Below are 16,180 nucleotides of genomic sequence, written 5' to 3'. Positions count from 1 at the left end.
TGGCATTCATCTGGTCTCTGATCTGAGCTGCTGTTAACTTGCGATTTCTGAGGCTGGTGACTCGGATGAACTTATCCTCAGAAGCAGAGGTGACTCTTGGTCTTCCTTTCCTGGGTCGGTCCTCATGTGTGCCAGTTTCGTTGTAGCGCTTGATGGTTTTTGCGACTCCACTTGGGGACACATTTAAAGTTTTTGCAATTTTCCGGACTGACTGACCTTCATTTCTTAAAGTAATGATGGCCACTCGTTTTTCTTTAGTTAGCTGATTGGTTCTTGCCATAATATGAATTTTAACAGTTGTCCAATAGGGCTGTCGGCTGTGTATTAACCTGACTTCTGCACAACACAACTGATGGTCCCAACCCCATTGATAAAGCAAGAAATTCCACTAATTAACCCTGATAAGGCACACCTGTGAAGTGGAAACCATTTCAGGTGACTACCTCTTGAAGCTCATGGAGAGAATGCCAAGAGTGTGCAAAGCAGTAATCAGAGCAAAGGGTGGCTATTTTGAAGAAACTAGAATATAAAACATGTTTTCAGTTATTTCACCTTTTATTTCGCCTGTACTGTATCTGATTCTACTTTCCTTGAAGTGTATTAACTGCTGGCATTTTGAAAATGTTATTATCCCTTAATAGCACATCTGATCATGTGTTTGACACTTGATTATTGTCTTTGTATTTTATCTATTTAAATATAGTTTGTGGTCCTTGTTTTTATATGATTTGATTTATGTTGTATGTGATGCTGCTAAAGGACATTCCTGTAAAAGATCTTGGTTATATATGTCGGGATCAATTGCAAATTAAATAACCCAGGATTATTTGAGTAGTAATATAGTCTTCAATGAGCTACAGCAATCCCTCAGACATGTTTAGTGTATACTGGAAAAACTATTAAAAAAGTTTAGTAAGCATAACAGATGCTATCACAGTTTGTGTACAAAAACCACAGAATTAAACATCCAATTTACATGTTGCCGTCTGTCTGGCTGTGGTATTTCTCCAGTGAATATTTTCTGCACTCAGTGCAGAGTGGTCACTTTCTGTTCCTGACACCCTTAACCACATCCACAGATACTGTGTGTGTATCTATAAATCCACTTACCAAAGACACGTACTGGTCACCGCTTCCCTTCACATTTAGATTTTCCATCATCTAGTCACATCACTGCAGCCTGAGGGACCTGCAGCTCCTGCAGTCTGTCAACTGTATCTGAATCAGCAGTGTAAAAAAATGAACTGAACATAACACATTCAGCTGAAATTGTATTTTCTATAATTTAATTTGACAAAAAAATAAATACATTGCTTAGTTGATTGGTATCTGTGGGCAACATTTGTTTCTGGTCACACAGTGATGAACAGGGTGATATAAACTTATATTCTTCCACCAGCATTACCGAAAAATCAATTTAGTAATGAACAATAATGTAAACTGTATAAACCTTAGATACATGAGGGATTAGACCTTACACTCTTCCATAAGTGTGTGTGTGTGTGTGTGTGTGAGAGAGAGAGAGAGAAATCACCTGTCTCTGGCTGTAAACATTGCACACAGGTACATTACATTTCCCACACCTATTGGTGACTTTGTGATCTTTGGTGCTTGGGGAGATCTGACACCTCTGTCTCTTTGGCTGGCCCTGTCTGCTTATTTCCTGTGGCTGGGCTGTGGCTTTTGTCACCCAACATCTTCCCATTCCTTCAATAATCAGGGTTTGCAGTTGGGGGCAGCCTTTTATTTGACTCCTCATGTGTGGTGTGATCCTTTGAGAGCTCATTGAGGAGGAGCTGTCATGCACTGGTAAAGCCATTCTTGAATTCAGGTTGCTGAGCTGTGAAAAAGCAGGCATTCAGAGTGGTGATTTCAAGCATGTTCTACCACAGCACCATGGGTCACCTCTGTGTTTGGTGATTGCAGGTGTAGGTGCCAACCCTCTGATCCATGGTGTTACATTACTTTGGTCCTGTTGTAGATTGTGATCACTTCTGTTTTTTTCTTTCTGCTATTTTCATCCACCACTTTGTTGTGGTGTCGTGCTCAGGAGAACAACAGCCGTTCCTTTCTGTCTCACATAGCTGACCATGGGAAGGTTGCCACTGAATCCAAATTCTGTGCTGTGAACCTCTTGGAAGCCTTCATCAGAGGGGGGATTTCTGGCTTGTTCTGTCATAGCATCCCCACAATAGTGAGATCAGCCAAAGAGAGAGGTGTCAGATCTGCCAAAGTAACAAAGATTGCAAAGTCAACAATAGGTGTGGGATAGGATGATGGCCGACGGCAGCGAGTAGAGACGTGCGGGTCAGACTCTAGGGGAAAATATCGACCCTTTAAGTCAGAATGAACTGATAGAAGTGTAAGGCTACCTTATCTCTTTACTGTGTTTTTTCTTTTATCTCCGTCTGCGGCCTGATTATGAGTTAAGAACGTTTGTTTAACAAACAAACAAACAAACAAACAAACAAACAATCAGCTCTGATTGGAAACACCCGCAGTTTAAATGTCCACTCGCTCCAAAGAAATGGAAAAGCTACAGCAAACTCTGAACGCGCTTGTGGAATCTAACCAAGCTCTGACAGTAAAATGGACAAAATAGACACTCTTTCTTCCAAGTTAGACCGTCTGACAGCGTCTGTGGAGTCCATTGGGAACAGACTGGAGAAAACTGAGGCCGAACTTTATGAGCACGCATCCAAGCTGGACAAGCATGAATTATGCATTCAAACACTGGAAAAGGATTTATAGGAGGCTCTCACTGAAATCGACCGACTGGAAAATCGATCAAGACGGCACAATTTGAGATTGTTGAATTTACCAGAGAAGAGTGAAGCCGGCAACGGTATGGTGTCATTTCTTGCCAATTTCCTCACCAACCTCCTGTTCCAATCCAGGCGCACGATATTGAAATAGCTCATAGAATCGGCCCTCCACCGCAATCCAACAAGCGCTGGGCGGTAATATTTAAACTTCTTCACTTCCAAAAGAAGTTAGATATCCTGGAAGCTGCTAAATCCCAAGAGCTAAAGTACCAGGATCAACCTGTCAGAATTACCACTGACATGTCAGCTCAGCGGAGACGGCTTCGGGGTGAATTCTGGCCACTGCGGCAACAGCTTCATGACAAAGGTATCCAGACCCGGGTTCGGGATCCAGCTACACTATGGGTTTGGATTGTGGACAAAATCCATAAATTTGATAACGTGAAGACGGCCACGGTTTCAATGAAGTCCATATTTCTGGACATTGACTAACTTTTCTGGATTAACCTGAGCAGGTGGGACAATTGCGTCTCTTTTCCTCCCGTGCAGCTTGAGTTAAGTAGCCTAATATGTTTGGACTTCTTTACTGGATTATCCCGGTCAATCGGAACAAGTGAGGTTTTTTTCCCTCCTCCTATGCAGCCCGGGGTAAGTGGATTATTATTTTTTCTTTTTCTTTTTGTGGACATAAACTACCATACTGGACTTACCCGAGCCGTTTTGGACAATTATTATTAGCCCATTAGTTTCGTCCCTCCTGCGCAGCTCGATGTTAATGGGTATTTTGGGATTTGGTTATCTACAAGAACTTGACGTTTAAATTGTCTTTCCCCCCTTCTTTTTCCTCACTTCTCTAATTTAGCATAAGGGCTGTTGATCATAGCTAAGTTATTTTGAATGTAGTTCTGGCATATGCGTAACTGTGCACACTCTTGCTTCTTTGTTTTTGATTAAATGCTTTCACAAATGACAAATATGCTGGTAAATTTGTTTTTTTTTTCTTCCTCTTGACAATAGCATTTATCTATCTTTGTGAGAAGCTGATTATTAATGGCCAATGACTTAATTTTTGGGTCGATTATCTTCCCCCACTAGAGTTATTTTTAGGCTCGCCTTCTTTCTCTTTTGCCTTCATGGTATTTAAGCCTTGTGCTTTACCGTGTCGGGTTGTTTGTTTTTGCCTGTTTTTGTCTTGCTTCTGTGTTTTATCTGGTTTTTACTGTCTATTCACGGCTTTAGTGTTTTTTTTTCTCTTTGTCTTTGCAGTTTGTGCTGTTATGTTGTGTGTATGTGGAGAGTATGTGTGGGTTGTATGGGTGGACGGGGGCGGTGGGTGGGATGGGAAAGGACAGGACTCTTGACCACCATTATACTTTTTGTTTATGGCATCTTGAATGACTAGGCTGACTTTATTTTCCTTTAATGCCCGAGGCCTTAATATACCACATAAACGCACTAGTTTCTTGGATGTTCTTAGTAGGGAGAAAGTGGATATAGCCATGGTCAGCGAATCTCATTTGGTACAGAAGGATGTGCATAGATTGCAGAATAATCATTACCATGTGTTATCATCCTCTTCCTCTTCTAATAAAACTAAAGGTGTACTTATAGTAGCTCGTCGTAACCTTCAAGTTAGAAATTTAGGTACAGGGGGAGATTCAGAGGGTAGAATAACTTTTATTAAAACCATAATAGCCAATAAAAAAATTGCTTTTGTATCCATATATGCTCCTAACACATTTGACAATAATTTCTATGCACAATTAACCCAATTGTTGCTCGATCTGGTAGAATATCGTTTAATTATTGGTGCAGATTTTAACGCTGTATGGGAACATTCAATAGATAGGACAGCCTCAGCAGAGAGTAGTGACCAGAGGTCAGCGTCCACAGTTTTGAGAAAATGGGCTGATGATGTTGCAGCGATCGACCTATGGTGTGATTTCAATCCATCGGTCAAAGATTTTTCGTTTTTTTCATCCAGACACCATTCTTTTTCTAGAATAGATTTTATTTTCGCCTCAAAAAATCTTCTTGATAACGTCCGTATTTACATGATCCCTCTTGTTCTCTCGGATCATAAAGCTGTAATTTGTAAGGCTAATTTGACTCCACAAATAAACCGTGCACCTCGCTGGCGCTTTAACACTTCCCTTTTACAGGACATCAATTTTATAAACCAGTTCCAATCTGCTTTAGCTGAATTTATCTCATTTAATGAACATTCTGTAGACAATCCTAGAGTTTTATGGGATGCAGTGAAAGGTTTTATTAGAAGTAACTGTACTGCATTTGCATCCAATTTAACCCTTAGATGCATAAGTGGGTCAAAAATGACCCGGTGAGGTTGTTTTCTTGTGATATCTTCGTAATGAAAAGTTGTTATCATTTCATATTCAGCTATTCCTCAAAAAACTTGTTATTAATATCATGTCATTGAAATTTTTCACTTACCTTTTATACATTTTACAAAATTATAGTTTTTGTATTACTACCCCAAGCTTCCATAAGTGGGTCAAAAATGACTCGCATTCATTTCCTATGGAATTTTATGGTAACCTTTGAATCTTATCATCTGTGACTGTCTGGAATTTATATTTTGTGGACCACACAGACAATGGCCTCTAGTTTCGCAGTATACTCCCTATCTGGTGTGTGTGTGTGTGTGTGTGTGTGTGTGTGTGTGTGTGTGTGATTGAATATTGTGTGAAAGAGTATGAGTTTCTTATCATCTATCATCAAATTTGCCTATTTTATAGTTTGCGAAAATAGCTAGCTAACATTAGCTAGATAAATATATGTACTTTACTGTATGTATTGCGCGCACGTGTGTGTGTGTGTGTGTGTTTGCACACACGTGTGTGTGCATGTGTGTCGGTGTGCGCGCGGATGCATGTGTGCATTTATTTATATAGCTACATATTGATCAATAGGTTTGCTTGTCATTCAAAACATTCTCTTCGTTTTATGTTTCCTCATCCAAAGTGTTATGGCTGCGAGGTATACAGCTGAAATGGTTGTAAGGATGCTGAATGAAGAGGCAGTTATGTGATTGGACTCAGAATCTGAAATATCAGACGATGAGGACCCAGACTATTGTCCAGGTGGAGGTGTCGGTCGTTCACCTGGAAATTCAACTGAACAGGATTGCACAGTTACACACACACACACGCATATACTCTCTTTCACACAGACACACACACACACACACACACCACACGCACAAAATGGATGTTGACATTGTTCTATTGCTGTTGTGTAATTTTCGTTTCCAATTTTCAAAATGTTTTAAAAATGTTAAAAATGTAAAAAAAAAAAAAAAAAACCCTGAAAAATAAAAATATTTCAACCATGAAATCATTCTTATGTGGACCAAAATATAATAAAAATGATTTTTCTTAACCAAAATGACAAAAGTGACATAAAAACACATTGATTCTAACACGGGTCATTTTTGACCCACTTATGGAAGAGTGTAGGGTCCAATCACTCGTGCATCTAAGGGTTAAATAAAACTCGATATAGCAGGATTTATGAACTAGAACAAAATCTTCTGCATCTTGAAGAAATTATGCACTCTAATGTGACTCCAGATTTGTTGGTGCAATGGAATTCAATAAGAAATGAGTTGAATTTCTTGCTCAGGCAGCGTGCAGAGTTTCTTATTTATCGTTCACGTCAGAATCACTACTTTGAAGGTGCACGTCCTATTAGATCACCTGCCTTGAGCCTCCGGGCCTGCGAGAACTTTGCAAATATTTCTTCTATTAAAACACCACAAGGAGAATTAGTGTCTGATCCTGTACAAATCAGTTCCATTTTTCGCATGTTTTTTTCAAAGTTATATAGCTCTGAGGTTGCACATGATTCTTCCAAATCTGATATGTTTTTTAGCAACCTTCATCTACCTAAGTTTTTGCCCAGTGACGTCTTGTCCCTTGAGAAACCTATAACATTGGATGAATTAGAAGCTGCATTACGTAGCATGAACAAAGGTAAATCACCAGGTTTTGATGGGATTCCCCCTGAATTTTTATTAACTTTCTGGCCTCAACTTGGTCATTTAATTTTGAATATGATTAATTATGCATTAAATACTGGTTCTTTTTCAAGAGATGTTAACACAGCTACTATCACATTACTCCTTAAAAAGGGGAAAGACCCAAATGATTGTGCGAATTATCGCCTGCTTTCTCTTTTGAATGCGGATGTGAAATTATTTGCTAAAGTGTTAGCCCTTCGACTGGAGCCTTTTATGCATAAGCTCATAAACCCCGATCAGACTGGTTTTATAAAATCCCGCTTATCATCAGACAACATTCAAAGACTCTTACATATTATTGACGCTGCCTCTGGTAGCCAAACCCCATGTGCTGTACTCTCCCTTGATGTGGAGAAAGCTTTTGATCGCCTGGAATGGCATTACTTATGGTCAGTTCTGCAACACATGGGGTTTGGAGCCCAGTTTATTAGAATGGTTCAAACTTTATATTGCTCTCCCACGGCAATGGTGATGACCAGTAACTTATGTTCTTCCTTATTCCCACTTTCTAGAAGCTTTAGACAAGGCTGTGTTTTGTCTCCTTTCTTATTTGCACTTTCTCTAGAACCCCTGGCCCAGGCAGTGTGTCAGTCTATTCATACTCCCATTACAGCACATAACACTGATGAATGAATATTGACATTTCTCTGTTCCTGCTGTGTGTAATATTTCTATTTCAAACCTGAAATCATACGGATAATACAAAATATTGTATTATACAAATGATTATTCTTCACCCAAATGATAAAAATGGCATATAAACACACTGGGTCTCATTCATGAAAAGTTAGTAAATCTGTATGTAGATTTGCACATAAAAGCCTTCGCTACTAAAAACCTACTCCGGATTCAGGAACGCCGCGGGAAACTCAGATTTTATCGTAAACACGTGTGTATGATCATGAATGCCAATCCATCGTAAAGTGACAGTGCGCTCCCGGTAATCATCAATTACCATAAATCCCCGCCCATGAATAGCCAGTGACCACCATATAAGGAGGTGTAGGTGAATCCTGTCGACCTGTCAGTCATGGCGCAAAGAAAGAAAGAGAAAGAAAGAAAAAAGAATTTTTCTGAAGCAGAGATCGAAATAATTTTGGGTGGAGTGGACTTAAGAAAAAACATTTTATTTTCTTCAGTTAGTAGTGGTGTGATAAGGACAGGCAAAGCGAAGGCCTGGAGAGAGTTAACAGATGCTGTTAATGTTATCTCCGTAGTACAAAGAACCATGTCAGAGGTGAAGCGTAAATGGTTTGATATGAAACTGGAGGCAAAGAAACACATAAGCACACACAAAAAAATACAGCAGCCACAGGAGGAGGAGGCTCACAGTCACAACTATCTGCTGCAGACAAGCGCATCGCTGGCATAATTGAGGAGACCAGCGACATGCCTCCACTGGAGTCAACATCAAACCCAGACGGTAAGGTGTTGTATCATAATACATTCTGAAAACCATCACTGATAGCGTAGTGGTCACCGAACAAACAGAAGATTCATTTGTGGGGTTTTGAATGAAGTAGGAATGGGAAACCAGAGATGTTTTGCGTGTAATGGATAAACTCTAAAGATAATAGATAATTCACAAGAACCTAATCTGGATCTTAAACCTGCTAATTGCCAACTAATTTAACTAAATGTGTTATATTTTTAATATTTTGTCATGTTTAGATTACGTCTGTCAAAGGCATCTGTGTCTAACAGAGCGCAATACGAATTAACATTGTAATTTCCAATAGTGATAAGCAATATTTATGTGCTTTACTAAATTTACACAAGCACTACGAGTGGTCAGGAGCAGGAGTAGATTTTGTTAGTAGCTACGAAAAGATCGGAGCTACTAAAATATTGATGAATGCGGACATGCACGTAAATTTCCGTCTGCGAACAGTTTACACACAAATTCCTTCTGCTCATGTTTCATGAATGAGACCCACTGATTCATTCAGCCATTTTTCAACCACTAATGGAAGCTTGTTGTGGTAACACAAAAAACACAATTTCGTGAAGCACTTTAGGCTGCATGTTTGTATGAATGGTGCTATATAAATAAAGTTGAGTTGAGCTGAGTACATAAGACCAGTGCCACATGATGTTTAATATTTCATCTTGCATACACTGAAGTGTTAATTTTAAAAAATGGTAATATATATAAAAGCTGTATAATGTTTAAGAGGGATAGTTCTCTACTCTATGACTATTTTAACACCCCACAGTCCTCTCATCTCTCAGCACCTGTGTCAATGGAGTGACTAGAAGAGCTGGTAGAAGCGCTCCATAGCTGCAAGCTACTCCAATAGCCGTAGTAGCTCTAGTGCTAACTCTGGGAGCTAACGCTAACATTCCTCTCTTCTCCGTGAGCCCGCCAGGCTCCACGCTAGAGCTCGCTGGAGCCGAGAAGCAGGCTCCCGGAACGTTAGCATGGCAGCCGACTGGTGCTAACGCTAACGTCCACACGCTTCTTGGCTCCGACTCACTGAGCCTGGCGGAGAAGCGTGGGGACGTTAGCACTAATGGACTGCCATGCTAACGTTCCAACTCTTCTCCGTGAGACCGTGAGCCCGGCTCCCGGCTCAGTTGGAGTTGGAGCGTTAGCGTGGTAGCCGAGTAGTGCTAACGCTAACAGGAAAGCAGGGAAATAGCTAAACACAGCAGAGACCGAGGGTGAGTGAAAGACATTGCTAACTGCTAAACTAAGCTGGCTGTTTAGGTTTTATTTCCTCGCCCCTGTGGCGAGTGAATCTGCCTGCACTGAAAACTAACCGGGGGCTAACCGGTGCTTCCTCCTCATGCTCCACTTCACTCAGCTGCTAACACAGCCAGTTAGCCTCCGCTAGCTTCCCAGCTAGCGGCTCTCCGTTTGGATCCAACCGGAGCACCGAGCCCTGGTTTGTTGTTCAGGTTAATGTGGGAAGAAGCAGCGGGTATATGGGGCAGCTGAGTGAAGCGGAGCCTGCGGAAGAAACACCGGGACCGTCTGGATGTGATAGTCCGTGCTGCGGTACTCGTCTCGCCGGTACGGACAAGGCGGGTGGGGGGGGGGGGGGGGGAGCAGAGGTAGAGGGAGGAGTGGCTCATGACACACTTTGTTTTGCTCTACAGGCAGTGCACAACAGCGAACCTCTGGGTACCAAAAACCAAAAAGAAAGAAAAGAAATACAGGAGAGAAAAAAGGGAGACAGTCAGTCTCTGTCACTTCCAACGTCAAACGCAGATAAAAAAAGACAGTCTTTTACTTCAACATGATATGCGGCCGGTTGCTAAAAGGAGACTTATTATGTTTTTTGGGGTTTTCCCTCCTCTTTAGTGTGTTATACAGCATTTCTCTGCCTCCATACTGTCTGCTAAGTAAAAAAAAAAAAAAGTCTAAAGTGAGTTCTATCTCCCCACAGGCACACAGATCCTGACTGCCTGAAACGGCTTGTTTTGAATTTCCCGCTTTTACTTCCGTGATTAGTTTCATAATAGCGTGCATGGTACACAGTGCTTGCCTGCTGGCCACTGAGCCGCACCCCCAAACACATCTGCTCCGAGCAGAGGTGGAGGAGAGATGCTGCAGAGTTTGAACTGTTGAGGAGCTGTTGAGGAGATGCCATGTCTAGGAGACACTGCTTTCTTCATTGTGACCAAAAATTACCCTTGTTTGGACTGCCAAAGGATGAAGGAACAAAGAACAAATGGGTGGAATTTATTTTTGATACAAGCTGGAGACCTCAGCTAACTGGCTGACCAAAGCTATTGTTTACAATGCTTTTGCTACTCGGCATACAGTAAGGTAAACTGCTAGCTGGGTGGTGTCAGTAAGATGAATTTAATGACTGAATTGTGGAGAATCTGACAGAGCTAGGATATGCAGCATGTCCATATTGACATATGTTGACACATTTCTATGTGCAGGGTTGCCAACTTTTCAAAAAACCTTGGAGTGAGATTCAGCGGGGCCGACCACAATTTTGTTGTCTAAGCTGACATATAAAATTTTTGGTTGTCAACTGATTTGGTAGATGCGATCCTGATTCCCCGCATCCTAATGGATTTTTGGGGCGCCTGCTGGAGATGGATAGGGCCTGAAACCTTACATACAAATAACATACAGAGAGAGACAATGGTGGTATAGTGGGGGTCTGGGGGTCCTCCCCCTGAAAATTTTGGATGTGGTAGATGGGATTTCCTGCATTCTGGTGGGTTTAGGAGTAGCATTCTGTAGATGGGCAATACCTACATACATTCAAAGCCACCCTGACTTGCAGGGCCTTACAAGTGAACCTGCATTCAGCTCAGAGTGACTGAACTAGTTAAAACCAGAAACTAGGACTTGCCTATGTGGCATATAGACACAAGACCCAGTTTGGATTTAAAGCAAAATTCATGGTTGAAATGGTTGAATATATTTTGATTAAGATCTAACTAAAATATTATTTTGGGAATAATAATATATTTTGTGTATTATTGTAGTCTAAAGAGCATTTCATGGTATATTTTTAGACTATGCAAGTCTAAGAGTGCCTAGACCTAGGCCATTTCATTTCATTTTTGACATATTACAAAGCTCTCCAAATGCCTTTTGACATAACTGTAGAAATTAATAGCAAAGTCACTTTTATGCTATAGATATTTTTTCCCAACCAGTTATAATCTCTCCTCCCCTGTGAAGACCCTGCATGATCATCCTTCCTGACCTCTGGTCCACTGTCTCCTCCCTGACCCTGCTCTTTCTATTGTGGCAATAAAGATAAAAAAAATATATGTGGAAAGCAACATTTTGAAACAGAATTAGGAATAGTAGTAGTGAAATTGCTGTGGAAATTAACCTCAAAGTCACTTTTATGCTATAGATATTTTCTGTCAGCCAGTCATAATCTCTTCTCACCTGTGAAGACCCTACATGATCATCCTTGCTGGTCTCTGGTCCACACCTGACCCTGCTCTTTCTATTGCGGCAATAAAGATTAAAAAATATGTGCAAAGCAATAGTGAGCACAAGTTCTTATTAAGGAGGAGTGGGTTTATTCCTAGCATGAAACTAGCTAGCAAGCAATTCAATATAGGTAACAATAACATTAGTATTCTTGTTAACTACCTTCACTTGATATATTGGCAGCTATTAATTAGTCATCATTTCGCTAACATTATCTTCTCAGCTGACTGTGAGACTAGAGCTGCCCAATCAAAGTGCAAATATGGATTGCGCACCAATCAGAGAGTAGTTTTCCACAGAAACATTTGGCTGCACTCCATTTAAAACCACAGTGTGTAGGAATTTCTCCCATCTAACGTTGAAATCATATATTGCATTCAAACTGATAGCACACTCTAGCGCCTCACTGTTTCAAACACACATTGCAACAACGGTAGCTGCTGTGTACCAAAAAGATATGATAACATTGATGAAACCATGTCATCCGATACTTCATGGAGTATTCATTCAGGCTTCTACACAGACACACGCGACGCAAGTTGGCAAACCCCCTCCTCACCATGCTGGCTGTGTTTATAACGTAGGACTGTTGGGGCGGGTGTGAATCGAAACAAACCAATCACGTCTTGTCTTTTGACAACTGACAAGTGGCTCAACCTCACACACCTCATCCCTCTCCTCGCATCACTGCGCTGCTGACAGCTGTTAGCCGCTGTTCCTGTTACGGTCCGGGAGGCAGACACCGTCTCCACATTTAAGACTAGACTTAAGACTTTCCTCTTTGATAAAGCTTATAGTTAGGGCTGGCTCAGGCTTGCCCTGTACCAGCCCCTAGTTAGGCTGACTTAGGCCTAGTCTGCCGGAGGACCCCCTATAATACACCGGGCTCCCTCTCTCTCCCTCTCTCTCTCTCTCTCTCTCTCTCTCTCTCTCTCTCTCTCTCTCTCACTCTCATCCTATTACTGCATCTTGCTAACTCGGCCATTCTGGATGTCACTAACTCGGCTTCTTCTCCGGAGCCTTTGTGCTCCACTGTCTCTCAGAATAACTCATACCGCAGCGGTGCCTGGACAGTGTGACGTGTGTGGTTGTGCTGCTGCCGTGGTCCTGCCAGATGCCTCCTGCTGCTGCTGCCATCATTAGTCATTAGTCATACTTCTACTGTTATTATACACATATGACTATTGTCACACAAGTATACTGTCTGATATTAATACATACTTTCAACATATTGTACCACAGTAGCCAGAACTATAACTATAATATTATTACTTTCATTAATGTTGTTGTAAGCTACTGTCATTACCTGCATCTCTCTCTCTCTCTCTCTCTCTCTCTCTCTCTCTCTCTCTGTCTCATTGTGTCATATGGATTACTGTTAATTTATTATGCTGATCTGTTCTGTACGACATCTATTGCACGTCTGTCCGTCCTGGAAGAGGGATCCCTCCTCAGTTGCTCTTCCTGAGGTTTCTACCGTTTTTTTTTTTCCCCGTTAAAGGGGTTTTTTTTGGGGAGTTTTTCCTTATCCGCTGTGAGGGTCTTAAGGACAGAGGGATGTCGTATGCTGTAAAGCCCTGTGAGGCAAATTGTGATTTGTGATATTGGGCTTTATAAATAAAATTGAATTGAATTGAATTGAATTAGCGGCGCCGCTACTACCCTGGCACTACTGCAGCATAACAAAGTCCCACTCTTTGAGCATAATGCACAATCATGCATATGCAGCATCATGGGAGACGGAATCCTCGTCGCCATGAAAGTGCAAGGGAATCAAAAAGGCAACATGACCGGCGAATTCAAAAAACGAGGGTCAATATCAGGGCAGCCTTTCTGGAGAGAGCTTCTGAAAGAAAAAGGTAATGCAATCACAGGCCAGCGCCGCTGTTAGCCGCTGTTAGCGTTAACATCGGCTAACAGCTAACAGCAGCGCAGTGATGCGGGGAGAGGGATGAGGTGTGTGAGGTTGAGCCGCAGATGTCCCCTTTTCAAGTGAAGAAGCTGAATAAGTATGATCCTCCATCTTATGAAGCCAGAGGTTTTCAAATGCGCCGGCACTTGTGACTAGCCTGCTTGCTGCTGCTTTTCGTCCCTGTACGTACCTGTATTTTCAAGATGGCGCACGTACATGATGAGACACCGGTCACAATGTATATGTAAATGAGAATTTCAGAGCTTACGGACATACTTAGATACGCTGATGGAGGTAAATACACATGTGCTAGGACTCACTTTTGACTGCAAAAAATTGTTTGTCTCAAAGAACAACTGAAATTGTTACACATAGTGCCTTTAACTCAACCGGTACGCTGGTCAGGCGGAGTCTGCCCCTCTCCTCTCCTCTCCCCTCTCTGAAGTCTGGCTGCAAACTTCAACTCCGTCCACCTGGCGCGCCAGCTGTTTAAAATTATTTTAAAATACTCAGCTGCCAGCCTTTTTTCCAGCGTGAGAATTGGTTGGGCAAAGTGAGACCGTGAGATTGAAGGTGAATGCATGTGTTAGCCTACATGCCAGATGTCTGAGAGTTGGCAACCCTGCTATGTGTGATGCCCGAGCTAGTGGCAGTTAGCTGCTTAGCTCGGGCATCACACATAGCAGGGTTGCCATTCACAATATCGATACTAGACATTGTAATTAGTCTGAGTTATAGACTGAGGAGGTATTTGTGTGTGTGTGTGTGTGTCTACATGTGTTTGAATACCTGTGTTTGGTCTACTGATTTTACAGGGAGGGGACAACACTGTTTTAGATGTTAAGCATGTGTGGCAACACGAGGGGGTGATTATTAATTTATATATTAGGGGATCTCTTTACCGACAACGCCACCTTGGGGTAGGGCCCAAGGACCCATATTAAAGGTGAACTATCACCAGAAAGAGGGCAGAAGACGGAGTTCACTGATCATAAAAAAAATATTTTATTAGTTAAAACAACAGGGTTTGGCACAATAACCAAAAAGGAGAAGAGAGCCCAACTAAAGGAAGGGGATACAGACTGAGGCTTACCGGCTGGAGGAGGGGGTGACAAGGGGGAGTGAAGTCCAAAAAGAAAAGGGAGAGCACCCCAAACACACAGCAAAAACGTGAAGTGCACACAAAGCAAATCTTGAACAGGGGTCACACAGCACACAGGGGATCACCACCACCCAGGGAAACCACCACCACCACCGTCGGCCTTCAGCTGTAGGGGAAAAAGGAGAGACACAGTCAAGGCTCAAGGATAAGAAAAAAAGAAAACAAACAATATCCCATAACATAAGGAAACAAATTGGAATGAATTAATAAACTGACAAATATGGATTTAGATCAATAATAAATAAACCAAAGAAAAGAATCACAAAGGAAACTAAGGAGTCTCTGGCCAGAGACATCAACTCAACAGTTAATCATCATAACTGATATAACACAAATAACTGTGGACTCAAACTGAGGAGTTCCCCTCCCAAATGAAACTTAATTACAATAAATTCCCCAAAACAAAACAAGGAACTAAACTAAGAAATTCAAAGAGAATCGACCAATAATTAAATAAGAAAATAAACAAAACAATTAAGCCAAACCTTGATTAACACTCACACATACACACGCATATACACATACACACGCACACGCACACAGCCCAGTCCAGTCCAGATGGGTGGCTGAAAGTCCTGATGGAGCTCGTGGCGTCCCACTGATCGGGAGCCCGATCAGCACGAGCGGCAGCCACACACATCCAGCAGCACCACACTCGCAGAAGCAGTAGAGCGAGCCGACAGCAGGAAGCAGGTTGACACACACGCAGCCGACAGGAAGCCCAGTCCAAGCCGGCGAAGCAGCAGCAACAGCGAAACAGCGAAGCAGCGGTAGCCGCGGTAACAGTAGTAGCAGGGGTAGCAGCGGCAGCAGTAGCCGTGGCTAAGAGTAGTAGCAGCGGTAGCAACGGTAGCAGTAGCCGTGGCTAAAAGACCATAATTAAACAGCAATGCTCCTACTTAGCTTAGCGTCCGTGTGTTCTGGTGGCCAGCTGGGTAGAACCGGCGTCCGCCCAAAGAGGGAGAGGGGTGAAGAGAGTCACTGCGGCAAGGGAAGGCAGCCACCGCGTATCCCACGTGCAGCAGGCTATGCGCCAGTCGGCAGCGACAGACCACCCTGGATAATCGCCTCGACTGCAGGTGAGACGCCGGACCTAATAAAAAGGTTACGGTTTCAGATACATAAAACGCAGCCGAATGTAAATACAATGCTAAGGTGTGCATACCTGTGTTCTGTAGCGAGCGGCGAGTGCAACGACCTGCAAGTGGGCGGGGCGAAGAGGCAGGAAGCGAGAGATCAGTAGTAATGTTACGCTCGAGCCAGTTTGCTCGACACAGTGTCGATTTATTGAAGCGCAAGTGTTCCGAGGCAGTGTTTCGATCCCTGCTTCGGCACGCCCACAATCACGTGACTACCGGGAGCGAGGCCTCGTTACAGACAG

The 16,180-nt window shown here is 42.4% G+C and overlaps 1 pseudogene; it reads right to left on the bottom strand.

Annotated features, from left to right (window-relative positions):
* Nucleotides 1–1,314: 1,314 nt before the first annotated feature.
* Nucleotides 1,315–15,909, bottom strand: LOC144463591 (uncharacterized; annotated as a pseudogene).
* Between the last annotated feature and the right edge of the window lie 271 nt (nucleotides 15,910–16,180).

Source organism: Epinephelus lanceolatus, chromosome 5, assembly GCF_041903045.1.
Source record: "Epinephelus lanceolatus isolate andai-2023 chromosome 5, ASM4190304v1, whole genome shotgun sequence".
Taxonomy (NCBI): domain Eukaryota; kingdom Metazoa; phylum Chordata; class Actinopteri; order Perciformes; family Serranidae; genus Epinephelus; species Epinephelus lanceolatus.
This window is presented reverse-complemented; position numbering and strand designations above follow the sequence as displayed.